General features: G+C 41.7%; 1 pseudogene; it reads left to right on the forward strand.

Moving 5' to 3' along the window:
* The first annotated feature begins 10,744 nt into the window (after positions 1 to 10,744).
* On the forward strand, positions 10,745 to 11,622 carry LOC124088825 (acidic leucine-rich nuclear phosphoprotein 32 family member B-like; annotated as a pseudogene).
* Positions 11,623 to 17,082: the final 5,460 nt, after the last annotated feature.

Consider the following 17,082-nt stretch of genomic DNA (forward strand, 5'->3'; position numbering starts at 1 on the left):
ATGATTGAACCTAGATCCTCCTGCATGCTAGGCAAGTACTCCAACACTGAGCTACACTCTGACTCTTAAATTAAAAAAAAAATTTTGTTTGTATTTTGAGATAGGGTCTTGTCAAGTTGTGGAGGCTGGCTAGGAACTTGCTATCTTTCTCCTTCAGCCTTCCAAGTAGATGGGATTACAGGCATGTGCCACCACACCTAGCTGATTTCTTTTTTCCTTTATTTATTACTTAGTTTTAAAAATTAGTGCTTTATACTGGTACATAGTAGTTGGATTCATCATGACAAAATCATACATGCCTGGAATTCAATTTCAGTTCACAATCCCCATAACAACCAGCCTGTTTCTAATAGCTGCATATAAAGATACAAGTTTAATTAAACAAAAGTTTAATTAAAACGAAAAATAACATACTGAAGAACAAAACAAAAATGGAAGGAAGAAAGAAAAATGCTAGGCTTGCCTTTTCTCATGGCAACAGCTGGTTGGAGCTGACAGTCTGTGGATGGTGACATGTGCTCTCTCACTTGCTATAGTCCTCACTCACTTATTGTCACACACTTGGCTAAGCACTGCTCATTTGTTACCTGCCTACTTTCAGGTCTGAGTCAATGCCAGATAGAGTGGGGAGCTACAAACTACTTCTTTTTATTTTCTGTTTTGCGGTACTAGGGATTGGACCCAGGGTTGCTCTACCACTACATTCCCAGCTCTTTAAAAAAAAAAAAAGTGTTTTTGAGACAGTACCATGCTAAGTTGCTGAGACAGGTCTCAAATTTTAATCCTCCCACTTTAGCTTCCTGTAATACCACACCCATTTTACAAACTGTATCTCCACTTTTTTCATCTATGTGTTATTTCAGGATTGGATTTCTTCAATCTGGTTTTATTTTTCAGCATGGAGTGTTTCACCGGATTTTGGCATTAGCTTTGTCTACTTGACTCTGGTTTTCATTTTATATCTCTGTAGGGATCGTGGGCCAGGCTGGATGGAGCTCTGGTAGCTGGATGCCATTTAAAATCAGAATCACCATCAGTAAATCATTTTCAGTGGCATTAGACCCTGGTTTTTTATTTTTCTAATTCCTTAACTGGCTATTCTTCCATCTTGCTGCCAGTTGGCAACCCTTAGGGTCAGCCCTTTGCTACTGAAGCTTGTGACCTTGGCTTTGAAGTCACTCTCTCTGTGGGTGGCATCATCCCCTGTGCATAATAAAGGTAGGGGCCACCAGTGCTCAGCAAATTCTGGTGTAGGACTAATTTTGTTTCCACTCTTGGTAGACTGATAAGTGGTTCTAAGATGCATGAGGACTGTGAGACTCATTCCATGTGCCTCCTTTAAATGCTTTAAATTCTTACTCTCAGCTTTTATATTTATCTCTTGAGGACCAGAGACACTTCCTGGGTAGTCTGCATACAATACTTGGAGATGTATTGTCCCAAATTTTTCAGTGGACAGAAAGTTCTGAAAAGATTAATAGGGAAGGTGTAGAAAAACTGGTTCCAGGTTAGCATACGAAAGGCTCTGAGATGTACCGTGGCTAAAAACAAAACAAAGCTCTGTTTCATTTTGTTTAATCTAGCATTTCCTCTTGAGTCTGGAATCTTTGTGTTTTTCCCATTCAAGGAGTGGCATTTGTCCCAGTGCCAACTTAGGGGACATTAGTGTCACAGGTCCCCAAGGTTTTCTGCAGTTCTAAGAGTTGGACCCCTGATTCTGTGCTTTTTCTTGCCCACCTTTACCCCAGGGAACAGCCCTCCCCTTCCTATTGCTTCAGTCATATTCCACGCTTCTCCCACCTGTGATGTCAACCTACCCATGACACCATAAACCAGTGTGTCTGGAACCCTTTTCTTCCCTGATGGCTGTGAAAATAAAGAACTGGAGGAGGAGTTCCAGTAAATCAAGGACCCTGCACACAGAGCTGCTGAGGTGGAGCCAGAGAAAACAGAATTGCTGGTGAGATGCAAGTCAGGTCTTGCTGGAACAGCACGCTTCCCCTTGCTGGAAGTCTGTAAGTGGTCTAATTGTTTTCAGAGGTAGGTACACCGTCACAGTGGTGTTTACAGAGCAAGGCGTTTGATGGTGTTGGAAAAGATGAAGCTTTTTCCCCACTCAGCCTGGCACGGTGTGGTCCTTGCGGAGATTCTATCTTTTAATTAACCAACATTTTCCTCCACCCCTCTTATTGATCTGATTCAGTGACTGCTTCATGCAACCACTTGTGCTTACCTAGGCTGAAATCCTTATATGGAAAACCCTATAATAATCCCTATTACCTTTAGAAGAAATAAGTACTGACAAGTTTCTAGTGCCTTCCTGTTTCACTCTTGTTAAAAGTTTTCATTACTTATTAGATTTTCCTTGGAATTATTAGAATTTCATGAAAAACCTTGAACACAATGGAGACAAAAGACTCTCATCTCTTTTTGGCTGTTCCACCTCTTGCATCATTGTGTGTGTGTGTGTGTGTATACCAGAGATTGAACTCAGGAGTGCTTAACCACTGAACAACATCCCCAGACCCCCCACCCCTTTTTTTTGAGACAGGATCTCACTAAGTTACTGAGGCTGGCCTTGAACTTGTGATGCTCCTGCCTCTGCCTCCCAAGTTGGTGGGATTACAGGTGTGTGCCATCACACCCCACAACCTCTTGCATCTTAAGCTTGTTTTGTAGGGGTTAAATGCTACTTCCTGGGTATGTCATCTGGGGCAAGTTCTTGAATGTCCTCATCTCATTTTATTCCTTTGTAAAATGGGAAGATTAATAAAATACTTTCTAAAGTTGTTGTGAGATGTAAAGATATTAAAAGGAATCTATTTAACCAACTGGTAGTGAATGTTATTCCCATGCTCTAACATAGCACCTGAAGTTCCTACACAGGCCTCCAAGCTCATCCCTAATTCTGGAACTTGGACCCAGGTCCTGCTCTTTTGTCAGCTAGTCTTCATTTTTCAGGATGCATATGCATGTAGCCTTCTCAGAGGAGGTGTCCCACTGCTCTCAAACAGAGTTGTCCTTCCTCTTGTGCTGTCACTTCTTCCTGGTATGTACTTCATTATTCACATCACCTGGAAATATGACTAATTTTTTAATCACCATTTTTGTTAGTGTAAGAGCTCCTTGAAGATTAAGGTCTTATTATTTTTCACCCTTGAATTCCTAAAGACAGTGCTTGACATTCAGTAGTTGCTCAAACCGATTTAAACAAAAAATATACTAGGAAGAGGAAGGAACAAAATGATATGTTGGCAGAATTTAATTTTATCTAAATTTTGAGACAAAATTTCCAGGTGTTTTCCCACCAAACCTTTTCTTTTGGAAGAGATGCTGAGAAGAAAATTTCTTCTAATGTTTATTTCATCTACTTTTGCTTCAAATGTCTTTAGAAATGGTGGAGGTGGCAGTGGTGAGGAGGGAGGAGAGGTGCTGCTGGTCAACGCACCACCTGACTGGTGGAGGCCATTGGGGAAGAGAGATTGGTGGCAGAGAAAGAGCAAAGTTGGCCCTGGAGTTGACTTGCAAGTCAGCAGGCCTGGTTTTGAACCTGTGTCACTAGCTATGTAGTCATGATGATGTAACTTGATCTACAAGGCTTAGGTTTGGGCCGGTTTCCTCTCTCTTTCCTGTCAGCAGTTGTACCAGCCCTCCTCTTCCCTCAAGACTTCTGCTCCCCATCTCCTTCCCTCATTCTTGGAACTTTCTTCCTATTAGATTTCTACTAAGAAAATAGAAACCTCTGATGAGATGAGAATGCCCTCATGGAGGAGGAAGAAAAGTATAAACACACAAATACACACAGAGTTCAACTTTCTGTCCCAACAATTTTGCCTTCAAAGTTAGCCATATTTGTGCCCATCCTCAGATACCTTTTATGTACATTGGCCACATGAGTTATCTTCCAAACTGTGACACCTCAGACAGACTCACAGATGGACTGTGAAAGAGGTACTTTAAAAATGACAATGGAATATAGGTACAAGTCAGGACCATCCTAGCCTTCTTTACCTCTTGCTAACAATAAAGAGGCACTTTCTCCCATCTACTGGATCATCTTTGTAAGCATTTTTAAAAAGTGTGCATTATAATTATCCATTAACAGTGTGATTCATTATGCCATATTTGTGCATGCAGGTAACATCAGCTGATCCAATCTCATTCCCCAAATGTGAGAATTTTAACATTTCCTTTCTTTCTCCCTATCCTTCCCCCCACCACCAATTATTTTATTTATTTATTTATTTTTACATTGCTGGGAATTGAACCCAGGGCTTTGTGCATGCTTCTTTCCTGTCTTAAAATCAACAAATAAAGGCTGAGGTGCAACTCAGCAGAAGAGCACTTGCCAAACATAAGCAAATCCCTGGGTATACCCCAACACCAAAAATGAAACAAAAATTAAAGAAAATCTCTCCCTATCCATGTCTCCTTCAGGTTACTACCTTCTCTGTTCCCCTTTAAAAGGTCTATGCTTTAAAGAGAAAACTATTTCCTTGGCACCTCTTTTTGTTCCCCAAACCTCCTGTGAGATGGCTTTGCCTTCATGAGTCTTCTGGAACCTTGCTTTCTCCGGTCTCCAATATTGAGGACTTTCAGTGGCTGTATAGATTCTCAGCAGCATTTGACATTTTGTATATATTGCTTGTCTTTGAAACACCCCTCTTTCCTTGGTTCTGTGATAGCACTTTCTCCTGGTAATTAATTGATTTTCCTCTCTCCCTCCCATTCATCTGGACATACTTAGCCAGTCTCTTGAGACATCTTCTTTTTTTATCCTCTTTAAAAATTGTGCAATCTCTAGATTCTGTCCTGGGACCTTGTCCTTTTCCAGTCTACTCATTTATTCTCATTCCTGCAATTATCTTCTAGAAGAACTTAAGATCTTGGACTGGTATCTCCAGCCCAGAGATGTCTTTAAAAACTAGATCCATTTGTGCAATTGAATACTGTCAAAAAGACAAGATGATAAGCAACTTTACAACGAAGTTCTAATTGGCTTTTTAATTTTCATTTTTTAGTTGTAGATGGACACAATACCTTTATTATATTTATTTGTTTTTATATGGTGCTGAGGATCAAACACAGTGCCTCACACATGCCAAGCCAGCGAACACTCTGCCACTGAGCCATAACCCCAGCCCTATAATTGGTTTTTATTTGAGATTCTTGAAGTGGAACATCTTAGGAGTTATTTTTTTTAAAACTTTACTTTTTATTAACGTGTATTAGTCATACATATTAATGGAGTTTAGTGTGATATTTCAACACATGTATACAGGAAGCACTAATCAAATCCAGCACCCCTTTATTTCTCATCACCCTTTTGCAACCTCTAGTAATAACTGTGTGGGTTTTTTGGGTTTGTTTGCTTTGTATTTTTTTTTGTACCAGGGATTGAACCCAGGGGTGCTTAAAAACTGAGCCACATCCTCATCCTTTTTATTTTGAAACATAGTCTTGTTAAGTTGCTTAGTTTCTCACTAAGTTGCTGAGGCTGGCTTTGAAATGTCACAGTCTCTAAGCTGCTGATATTATAGGCGTATGCCACTGCACCCAGCTCTAGTAATCTATTTTGCCTACAGTCAAGTTGACTTTTTGCTTCCACATAGGAGAAAGATAGGCTGGCTTTACAGGCAGAAAAGGGCTGAACAAAGTAGAAACAGAAAGCAGTTTGGTCATTTTGAAGGTTGCTCCCTAATAGGGTTAGAACCTGGTCTGGGCAGGAACTTACTTATACTGACTCAGGTAAATTGTATCCCTTCTGATTGGTTGCTGCTAATCTCCTGGGTTTTTGCTGGGTTTCTGTTTGTTAAGTCCTAGGGATGGAATCCAGGGAAGCTGGACACAATATCTTTATTTTGTTTATTTGTTTATTTATTTCTTTATTTTAAATATTTATTTTTTAGTTACAGGTGGATACAATATCTTTATTTTCTTTATATGTGGTGCTGGGAATCAAACCCAGTGCCTCATGCATGGTAGGCAAGCACTCCACCTCTGAGCCACAGCCCTAACCCTATTTATTTATTTTTATGTGGTGCTGAGGATTGAACCCAGAGTATCGTGAGGGGGCAAAATTGCGAGGTATGCAGTCGAGGGGAGAAATAAAGAATGTCCACGTGCTTCTGCCCCTTTCAATGCTTTATTCACTCAAATTACTCAATACAGTTTCATTTTATAAGTTCTTAATCAAGAAAACGACAATCCTTAATGCTAGGCACTGCAATAGACATAATCAATTCACAGCAAACAATTCTAGATTAATTCTAAGCACTGCAGAACACACTTAATCATGACAGGCTAATGACAGACATTCCCTCTGTATGCTAAGTTCAGAAGTCTTAAGCCTTAGGCTTTATGTCCAGCAGATGCACACTCACTCAGACCACGGTGATCAGGTCTGGAACCAAGGCAGGCTTTTCCTGGCATGGAGTGGACTACCGGTTGAAGAGAGGGTCGTAGGGAGAAGTTGCAGCTCAAGGTCCAAATGAGGCGGTAGAGTTTGAGAGTGGTGAGGATCACACAGAGGCTCAGGAAATAATGACAAGTGATGGGATGTCAGGTCCTCATCAGGCTCTCCAGCTCGAGTGCATCCTTGTTTCGGCTGGCTGAATCCCTGTTCATCAGCTCTATTATTTATACTAAGTTTTGGGGCTTTTGATCCCCCTTTCAATCCTTATCAGCTCCCACCATATTTCTCCATGACATCATTTACCCTGGGGTCAGAAACATCTGATCTGGTGGTCTCCACCCTGATCTTCTTGCCTTTCCCTCTAATCAGATGAGGACAGCCAGCCAGGGGCTTCACTCTGTTTATCAGGGTGAGGGGAAGTAACTTGTTTGAGGCCATCCCGGAGGGCTCTGTGGGTGTGCCTGGTGAGACTGCAGGTTTCTAACTGGAGTTTTAAAAATGGAGTTGCTAGGCTCAGGCCTAAGGCCATCCTCACACAGGGCCTCGCACGTGCTAGGCAAATGTTCTACCGCTGAGCCACAACCCCAGCCCCTACCCCTTTGTATTTTTAAAAAATTTAAGACATGGTCTCAAATTGCCGAGGCAGGCCTTTAACTTGTGATCCTCCTTCCTCTGCCTTCCAATTCATTGAGATTACAGGTATGAGGCCCCATGCCTGGACTGGTCTTTTAAAATAGGTTCATTTCAGAGTTCAGTTTGATTACATGGCACCTTGCTGAAGCAACTCCATTCTGGTTTGTTCTGGTCTCTGCGGTGTAGTGCAGGAGGCCAGTCCAAAACATTGGCTTCTCGTAAACTTAGAATACTTCTACTTGGCTGGCCCACAGGAGCATCAAATATAACCACTCTGCTTTGGCTTCTCTATTTCAGAGAAAGGCAGCTGCTTTCCACTCAGTTACCTGTGCTAGAACCTGAAAAACTGTGTCCTACACCTGCTCTCCCTCACTTCCGGTTCTAATCATGAGCCAGTCCCCTTCCATTCCACCTCCCCTTCCATCTCCCTGATATCTTGCAATCCTTAGCTTCTCCGTTTGTTGAGGTGGCAGTGCCAGCCTGCTGGGCTGCTGCTCCCAGAGGTAACCTCTTGTCTCCCTTGTTCCTCTCCCTGTCTTCTCCATACGGCAGTTGAGTGATCTTTTCAATGCACAAATCTGATGAGGTCACTTTCTGCTTAAACATTTTCCATGTGTCGCCAAGATAAAGTGCAAACTCCTTAACCCTTATCAGGGGCCTTTCAGAGTCTAACCTCTGACGAGGTTTCCAGCTTCCATCTCTGGTCATTTACTCTCCTTTGTGCCCTTTTCTCTCCTTCCACTCTCCACATTTTCAACTGTCAGAAAGGCCCCGCTTTCTCTTCTTTCCTGGGTGTCACACCTACTCTGTCCCTTACCTGGCATTACCTCTCAAATGCTCCCCTCACCATTGCTTCCCTCGATACCTTCACATCCCCAGGAAAGGGAGGAAGATCTTAATTCAGGCCATGAGGGTCCTTAGCTTCAGTGCATAAAGGAATTTAAGGATAAGTCAAAGTGAGGCACAGATCAAATTTATTGAGAGAAAGAAACTAGAAGCACATCCTCGGAGAGACAGGGCAGAGTATGGGCTTTGGGGATAGTACTATACACATAAGATCAGTAGTACAGGGATGTGATCTAAGAGGGTGCTCAGTTCTCCTTTGTGTCGGTAACTGCGCAAGTTACCAGGATGGGAGTGTGGGTCATTTGCTGATGCATTGGCCGTTATCAGGATAGGGGTTCTTTTCTTCTTTGTTTTTGATGCATTCTGCTTTGTGAACACAGTACTACATTGGTGAACCTATGGACAAGGTCTAGTAATTGATTTAATAGTGCTGTTTGAGATCAACATATGTAAAAGTGATTTTTACATGTGTTTTTTCCCATGTGAAAGTGGACTTGAAATCAAGGCCACTCTCGTTTTGTCCTGTACGCTTCCTTCCTACCTATCCCTCTCTCTTCTAACCTACCTCATTCAGAACATGGCATAACTATTGGTAATACTGTGGCTATTAAGTGATGTATTGGATTGTCTTCTCTAATCCCATAACTGCCCCATGGAGTCATCATTATCCTTACTGATGAGTTGACGAGACCGAGACCCAGAGACCCACATAGTAGTCAGAGCCATCATTTTATACATGTGTTTGATGACTTTACTCTCTAAGAACTTATTTTTTTTTTCTTGTAATAAAAATCCAGTCCGGTACTTAAGTTCAGCAGTGGTAGCACATCCACAATATTGTGCAAATGTCATCACAATGCATATACAGAACTTTCTCATCTTTGCACACTGAAACTCTACACTCATTAAACAATCTACTTCCCTGACCCCATTCCACTTTCTCTATGAATTTGATCACTTTTGGTACCCCCACATATGTAAAGTCATAATACAATGTTTGTCTTTTTGTGACTGGCTTATTTCACTTGGCATAATGTTTTCAGGTTTATCCATGTTAAAGCCTGTGCCCAAACTTCATTCCTTTTCTAAGGCTGACCCTCTTAGATTACATCCCTGTACTACTGATCTTATGTGTATACTACGTTCATCTCCAAATGATGAACATTGTATGCACATACCACATTTGGTTTATCCATTCATACTTTGGTAGATATTTGAGTTGTTTTCACCTTTTGGCTATTGTGATCAAAGTTACCATGAACATGAGTGTATGAAAATCTGTTTTGAATTTTTTCTTTTAATTATTGTGCATATATATCCAGGAGTAGAATTGTTGGATCATATAGTAAATCTGTTTCATTTTTGAAGAACTGCCAAAACTGCTTTCCATAGTGGCTGTAATAATTTTATATTCCTTCCCAGCCATGCCCTGTGCTTATTGGCCATTTTATATTTTCTTTAGAGCAATGCTTATTCAAGTCCTTTGACCACTTTATATTTTATTGTTGTTGAGTTATAGGAGCTCTTTATATAATTTGGGCAATAAACCTTTAGCAGAAATAGATTTGTAAATATTTTTTTTTCCCACTCTGTGGGTTGCCTTTCATCATTTTTTAATGGCTAAAGGCAAAGTCCTTTCTGGAGCCCACCAGGTCCCATTTGGTATGGCCTTCCCTGGGTCCTTCTGTTCTCAACTCCTAGCCACTGCCCCTTCACTCTGTTCCAGGCACAAGTGACCTTCTTGCTTTTCTTCAAAAACTCCAAGCATGCTCCCACCTCAGGAGGGCCTCTGTACTTTCTGTTTCCTCTGCTTGAAAAATTCTTCCTCTTCACTTCATTCAGATCTTTTTAAGCATCCTCCTATCAGAGAGGCCTTCTCTGATCCTCCATGCCCCTGCATTCACTATTGTACTCCTTGTGCCTAGGAAGTGCCTGGCATGTCATAGTGCTCCAAGCTTGCTTGTTGGAAAAATGAATGAATGATGCAGACCTTCGACTCACACTTATGCTCATCTGACCTCAGACTCCTTGGTTCCCACCAACTACTTTGGAGGTTTTCTCTCCTGGAAAGCCTTCCCTAGACCTCCGAAGCTGCCAGAGGGACCTCCGAAGCTGGCAGAGGGTCCCTCTTCTGTGCTTCTCTTATTATAACTAGTTTGTCACACTGTATTGTAATCACCTATTTATTTGATTGTGTTTCCCAACAGACAGCAACTTGAGGCCAAAAACTAATTTCTTTTCTAGCACCTAGCACAATATCTACTGAAAGGGTTCGGTGGGTATTAGAATGAGTAAATCTTCAGTACTGCGAATGAACAAACAAACAAAACTGAATTCTAGAAATCAAGATACTTCCCCCAAGATACTTCAATTTCCTTGTCTATAAAATGGAGATACCTGCTTATCTTACACAAACAATGCATGTAACATGCCTACAGTGTGCTGGGCACATAGTAAACACTTGATAAATGGCAATTTTCACTTATTAATGGCGATTTTTATTTGTAAAATACTGGCTGGATGCACTGTGCTTGTAATCACAGCAATTTTTTTTTTTTTTTTGTGGTGCTAGGGATTGAACTCAGGGCCTTCTCTACCAACTGAGCTATATCCTCAGCCCTAATCATAGCAACTTGAGAGGCTAAAGTAAAAGGATTGCAAGTTTGAGGCCAACCTCAGCAAGTTAATGAGACCCTGTCTCAAAATAAAAAATAAAAATGTAAGACTCTGGCTGTACCATGGCTAGCTGTGGTCTGCTGGGATGACACACAGGACCTCCCTTGGTAGAAACCACCCTCTAATGGCCCTCACTGCGCAGGACAGGATGCTTCTCCTTGATCCATTCTACCACTGAAAGTAAAGTTTGAAGAACTGGACGAGGGAAACTTGGACATGGAAAGGAGGATCCAGCTGGAGCTTAGGAACAGGACCCCAGAAGCTGTTCAAGAACTTTTCTAGGACAATTGCAAATCAAATGAGGGATTAACAGCTTAATTTGTGAACTTAGAATTCTTCGGTTTAATAAGTATAGGCTTGATTTCAGTTTCACCTCTTCCCAAGCTACCTAAATTGAAAAAGCTTGAGCTCACTGAATCATTGGAATTCTAGATATGTTAGCAGAAAAACTTAAGAATTTCACACCTCTAAATTTAAGTGGAAATAAACTGAAGGACATCAGCACCTTGGAACCTTTGAAAAAGTTGGATCATCAGAAAAGCCTGGATCTATTCAACTGTGAGATTACTAACCTGAATGACTACCAAGAGTAGTAGACTCCTGCCCCGCTGACCTACCTGGACGCCTATGATCCAGAAGTCGGGGAAGCCACCGACTCAGATGTGGAGGTAAATGGTGTGGCTGAAGAAGGGGAGGACAGAGGAGGAAGATGAGGACCAGCAGGATGAGAATGGTGAGGAGGAAGACTTTGATAAAGATGAAGATGAAGAAGATGTAGAAGGAAAAAAGATGAAGATGAAGTCAGCGGGGAGGAAGAAGAATTTGGATGTGATGGAGAAGTTGATGAAGAAGGTGAAGAGGAAGAGGAAGAAGAAAGTGGAAAAGGTGAAAAGAGGAAAAGAGAAGCAGATGATGAAGGAGAAGATGATTAGGATACCAAATAAACTGCTAGAACAGGTCTGTTCAGTAACTGGTTGGACTGCTTGTGGATTTGATATCTGTTAAAGCAAAACAAAACAAAACAACGGGGGCGGGGCTGAGTACTTGCAAGGCACTGGGTTCAATCCTCAGCACCACATAAAAATAAATAAATAAAATAAAGATATTGTGTCCATCTACAACTAAAAAAAATAGAACCCCCCCCCAAAAAAAAAAAACAAAACAACAGAAGGTAGCTGTCATACAAACCCCAGGACATCTGCCCACACAAAGAGCCAACGAATAGTTCCTGTGACATTCTACCTTCCTCCTTTGAGTCCCTCTTGGTAATTCACCACCAAGGTTAGGGACTTTGCCCCAAGAAGATTGTAAACATTGTTATGGAAGACTCTGGCTGTACCATGGCTAGCTGTGACTTGTGAGTCAACCGTTTGTGACTACCGGTTACCAAGGGTGTAACAGCATTTTTACTTTTTGTACAACAAAAAAGCTATGTAAATAAAATCTTAACATTTTGGGTGTGTTTTTTCATACTCTTTTCTTTTTGGTACCAGAGATTGAACTCAAGGGCACTCAGCTACTGAGCCACATCCCCAGGCCTTTTTATTTTTTATTTTGAGACAGTCTTGCTAAGTTCGGACCTCACTAAGTTGCTGAGCCTGGTTGTGAGGGGCCGCCATGAGCACGAGCTAAGCAACCCCCTCAGCCTTGAGTAAAAGGGGTGTTGGACTGGCATTGCACGCCACACGCTGTGCGAAGCAAGTGGCCCTTACCTTCGCTCTGCAAGGAAATGCTTCAGCTCTGGGCTTGAGCATTTCCTGATGGGATTGGACAACCTACCTTTGGAAACATTATCCCCTGCCTTATTTGGGTGGAACAGTCTATCTAATGTCTTTTCCCTAATAAATACAGGGGTACCAGGTGCACTGGCTCTCTTGCTCTCTTGCCTTCCAGAGTGGAAGAGGACCTACCCTCGACCTGAGAAACTCCATTCTCCCCTTCTTTGGCCACACCATTCACCTCCACATCTGAGCAGTCCTACCCTCGACCTGAGAAACTCATGACCGTGTGTTGGGTGATTTCTTGCTGTTTTCTTAGTTTAATGTTGCAGCCAGCTCTGTTAGAACCCAGCTCATCTTGCCAGTGCTGGCAGCTGGTGAGAGCTGGCTTTGAACTTGTGATCCTCCTGCTTCAGCCTCTCACGCTGTTGGGATTACAGGTGTGTGCCACCATATCCGGTCATACTCTACTTTTTAAAGGCTCTTTTTTTTTTTTTTTTTTTTTAACTTGTTAGGACATTTTGTGTGACAACTGCCAAAAAAAAAAAAAAAAAAGAAATTAAAAAATATTTTTAAGACTTTTTTTGTGTGTGTTTGGTGCTGGGGATTAAACCCGTGGCCTTGTGCACGTGAGGCAAGCACTCTACCAAATGAGCTATATCCCCAGCCCCTATTTTCAAGACTTAAAGTGAAATAGACACATTACTCATTCTTGGGAGGGACAGGGATTAAACCCAGTGTGCTTTACCATTGAGCTACATTTCCTGCCCTTTTTAATTTTTATTTTGAGACAGCTAAGCTAGTGAGGCTAGTCTTGAACTTGTGATTCTTCTGGCTCAGCCTCCCAAGTAGCTGGGATTACAGGCATGCACCATTGCATACTACACATTACTTTTTGGTTAAAAAAATGGGGCGGGGCTAAGGATGTACTTTATTGGTATACCTCTGAGTTCAATCCCCAGTACCTAAATAAATAAATAAATATTACCAGTGTTCTAATAAAAATGATGTAAAATAATAAATCTCAAACACTATTACTGAATTTGGTATTATCATTTACATAATACTAAAGAAACTTTGTGAATGACAGAGAAGATTACTCTCCAATATTTTATTATGGAAAACTTCAAATGTGCATGAAATGTACAAAAATTTTATAGTGAATACCATTCAAAGAGTTTTGACAATTGTGTTGAGTCTGTGTAACCCAAACTTCTGTCAAGATGCAGAACATTCATATCATTAAGAATCTTCTCTTAGGCCCTTCCAGTCAATCCCTGCCCCCATTCTCCAAGGGCGAACACTGTTTTTATGATTTTTGCCACCAAAGAGTAGTTTTGCCTGTTCTAGACTTTTATATAAATGGAACCAAAGAATATGCCCTATTTTGTGACTAGCTAATTTTGTTCAGCATATTTTTGAGGTTCATCAATATGGCTGTACATATCAGCAGTTTATTCCTTTTTATTGCTGAGTAGTAGTCTGAGAATATTCTGTAGTGTATTTATGAATCTTCTGTTGATGGACAGATGGGCTATTTCTGACTTAGGCTATTATGAACAAAGATTCTATGAATATTATCCTCCTAATCTCTTTGTGGATATACGATTTCATTTCTTTTGGATAGATCCCTTGTAGTGGAATTGCTAGGGAGGTTGTATATTTAGCTATATAAGAAAATGCCAGATCTTTCCCCAAAGGGTCATGGGAACAGTTTAATGTCTTAACTAAGTATAACCATAAACAACTAAAATTTACTGAATATTTTCTGTGAGCACTGTGCATAGAACTTTACTCAAATACAGTATTTCACCTAATTCTCATATTCAGCAGATGCTATTATTTACATTTTGCACAAAGGATAATTGAGGCATAGAGAAATCCATAACTGTCCAAAGTCACACAGCTAGTAAGTGGCTGAGCTTGGATTTAGATCTTGGCAGGTTAGATTCCTGCTTCTATGGCTCATGCCTCCTAGAATATAGTAAGAAAAAATAATAAGACTTTTTTTATTCTTTGGAGATAAATTTTTAAGAAGGAAAACTGGTCATGGTAACCAATTTTAACAAGAGATAACAAGATAGAATAACAGGAAATACCATGCTCATCAATAAATAATATAAATGTAAATTGTGCTCTATCACTTGGGGTGTGGCATGTATGGTTCTCAGGAAGATAGACATATGCATCTGTAAAGTACCTTTAGCCTCTGAGAAATTCTTCAAAGTTATCTTCAAAAATACCTCATCTCCAGCCCTGTGCAATCCATCTAGCTTCCCTTGAGAGTAAGTGAAGTGTTAAACTTCAGAGTCTCTTCCCTGGGTTTGTTAAATGAGAGCTGCCACCTCTCCTCTATAATTAGGAGAGGAGCCCCAGGGTTTACTGGAGAGGTGGGTGTAAGCTGCCATGAGGTAAGGAGGCAGGAGAGTGTTTCCTCCCATGGTTTTTTTTTTTTTTCTAAACTCATAGAACCCAGATCTGATTTGCAGTATGTCTAGGAAACTTGAGGCAAGGGCGGAGGACCACAGGAAACACACCTTTCCTCTCAGCTGGAACTCTGCCATCCTCACCTTCCTGTCTTTAACAAGCTCTCTAAACCAAAAAATGATGCTGCAGATTGGAGCTGTTGATGAGGGAAGGCTGGGAGTTCCCGAATCTTTTGAAACAGATATTAAATCTGTAGTTTGACTGGCTCCTAGCCCAGGGGCCCATGGGAAAGCCAGAAGAGTGTGTGATGGTAGAAGTCTCTGGGTTCTCCTCCTCCTTTCCCTTCTTCATTTTTCTTTAATGGTTCTGGGACATTCCAAAGTAATTCCTAGGGAGACTCTTCTTGGTTCATACACACATCACATATACACTCACACATGTGTGCCCACACATGCATAAAGGCGCACACACTCACGTTTACTGGTTTATGATAAATAATATTGCAGAGGATACAGAGGAGGAGATGGGGTAAGGCAAGTGGGGAGGGGGTGCAGAGCTTCCTTGTGCTAAATGAATCATCAGGTCACATATTAGCCACTCTCAACCAGGCTTAGTCAAGACCAAGTCCACACTCCTTATGTGACCAATGGGAGATCCTGCTCACATGGGCCTGGCCACCCACTGGCCTGCTGCTTCTCTCCATGCTCTAACTTTGAGAGTCAATGCTGGTCCCTGTGAATACCTATTTGCCCACCCATCTGCCCTGACAGGAAGGCCTTTGTTTCTCCTTCCTCTTGCCAGGATTCTTATTTATCTTTGTAGGACTGAATTCAAGAGTCACAAATATGGTAATTAGTTGTTTATACACACACTCCTTCTCTCCATTCTCTTTTAAACTCTGATTTCCTCCTCAGCAGAAATGCCTTATTTTACTTTGTATGTCTCATCAGCATATATCAGACATTCAACCAAAATTTTCTTAATATGCTGGACCTTTGATCAGCAACTTTTGAGTAAACAAGTGCTTTATTTGAACTACACTAAAAGGTAAATTGTTTTCCTTGCTTTGCAGAGTGCTGATTTCATCTTGTAAAAAACAAATAAACAAAAAACATTTTGCATAGGATGTTGAAAAAGACAATTTTTTACAAATGCTGATTTGAGTCAACTGTCCTTTATGTCTGCTGAGCTCCTGGTGAGTTTAGCACTGTCTGAGGTCTAGATGTCCATCAGAAAAATTTTTGGGAAATGTAGGCAAATGAGTATCCATAGGGACCCTCAATTGAAAGCATGGGTGGAAGATGCAGCCAGCTCTCAGGAGGTCTGGTGACGGGAGGGGATTTGCTCCAGACAGGCAGTTTGTTCAGATCTTCCTGCCCTGGTTACTCTCCTGCTGCATTTCACTGTGTCCCTCAGCTCTTGGGTAACTCTACCTCTCACCAAGTTTTGCAATCTGCTGTGGGCTTCAAAACCCTCTACTTTTTCCTCTACTGGGAGGAGCAGCAGGCCAGTGGGTGATTGGGCCCATGTGGGCAGGGCCCCTATTAGTCGTCTAAGGAGTGTGAACTTGTTCTTGACTAATCCCAGTTGAGGCTGGCTAATATGTTACAGCAAGAGGGGGCATGGAAGCTCTGCACCCCTTCCCCTTGCCTTGCCACACACATCTCCTCATCTGTAGCCTCTGTAATATCCTTTATGAGATGCTTTCAAAGCTATGGGTATGTCACAAATCTAAATGACAATAAGGATTTTTTCTCTGGTAAAGTGTGGGAAAAAAACTGGTGTCTCTGAAAATTGAACTTTGTGTGTGTGTGTGTGTGTGCGTGCACGCACGCTAGGGATTGAACCCAGGGCCTCGTGCAGGCTAGACAAGCACTATCGCACTGAGCTACATCCCCAGCCCCTCAGTTTTCTTCTTTTAAATCTCCAGAATCCCTTCTCCTTTTCTCTCATTTGCCTAGATGTGAATACTACTTAAGCTGTATGCAGATGCCTCCAGTTTTGATTAAAGCCTTGCTGACTGGCATCTTGGGAATTCTGAGGGCCGATCATCCTTTTTATGTAGCATTTTCTGTTGACGAGTTCAGCCTTTGGCCTCCTTCCTCACTCAGGGAGGGGATGGTGTCTTGGATCCTCTCCTGTTAACTGGAAGGAATTGGGCATTGCCAAGCACCAAGCCAGGAAACTGACCTCTGCCGAGGAATGGGATCTGGGCAGCTGTGCCCTCAGAGCAGGGCTGGCAGCCAGCTCTCAGGGTGTCTGGCTGCGGGAGGGGTTCTTCTGCTTTACAACGGGCCAGCTTGTTCAGATCTTCCTGCCCTGGTTACTCTCCTCTGCGTGTCACTCTGTCCTTCAGCTCTTTGGTAG

This window comes from Marmota monax, unplaced genomic scaffold (genome assembly GCF_021218885.2).
Source record: "Marmota monax isolate L192 unplaced genomic scaffold, Marmota_monax_Labrador192_F-V1.1 WCK01_AAM20220418_F8-fsc00081, whole genome shotgun sequence".
Taxonomy (NCBI): Eukaryota; Metazoa; Chordata; class Mammalia; order Rodentia; family Sciuridae; genus Marmota; species Marmota monax.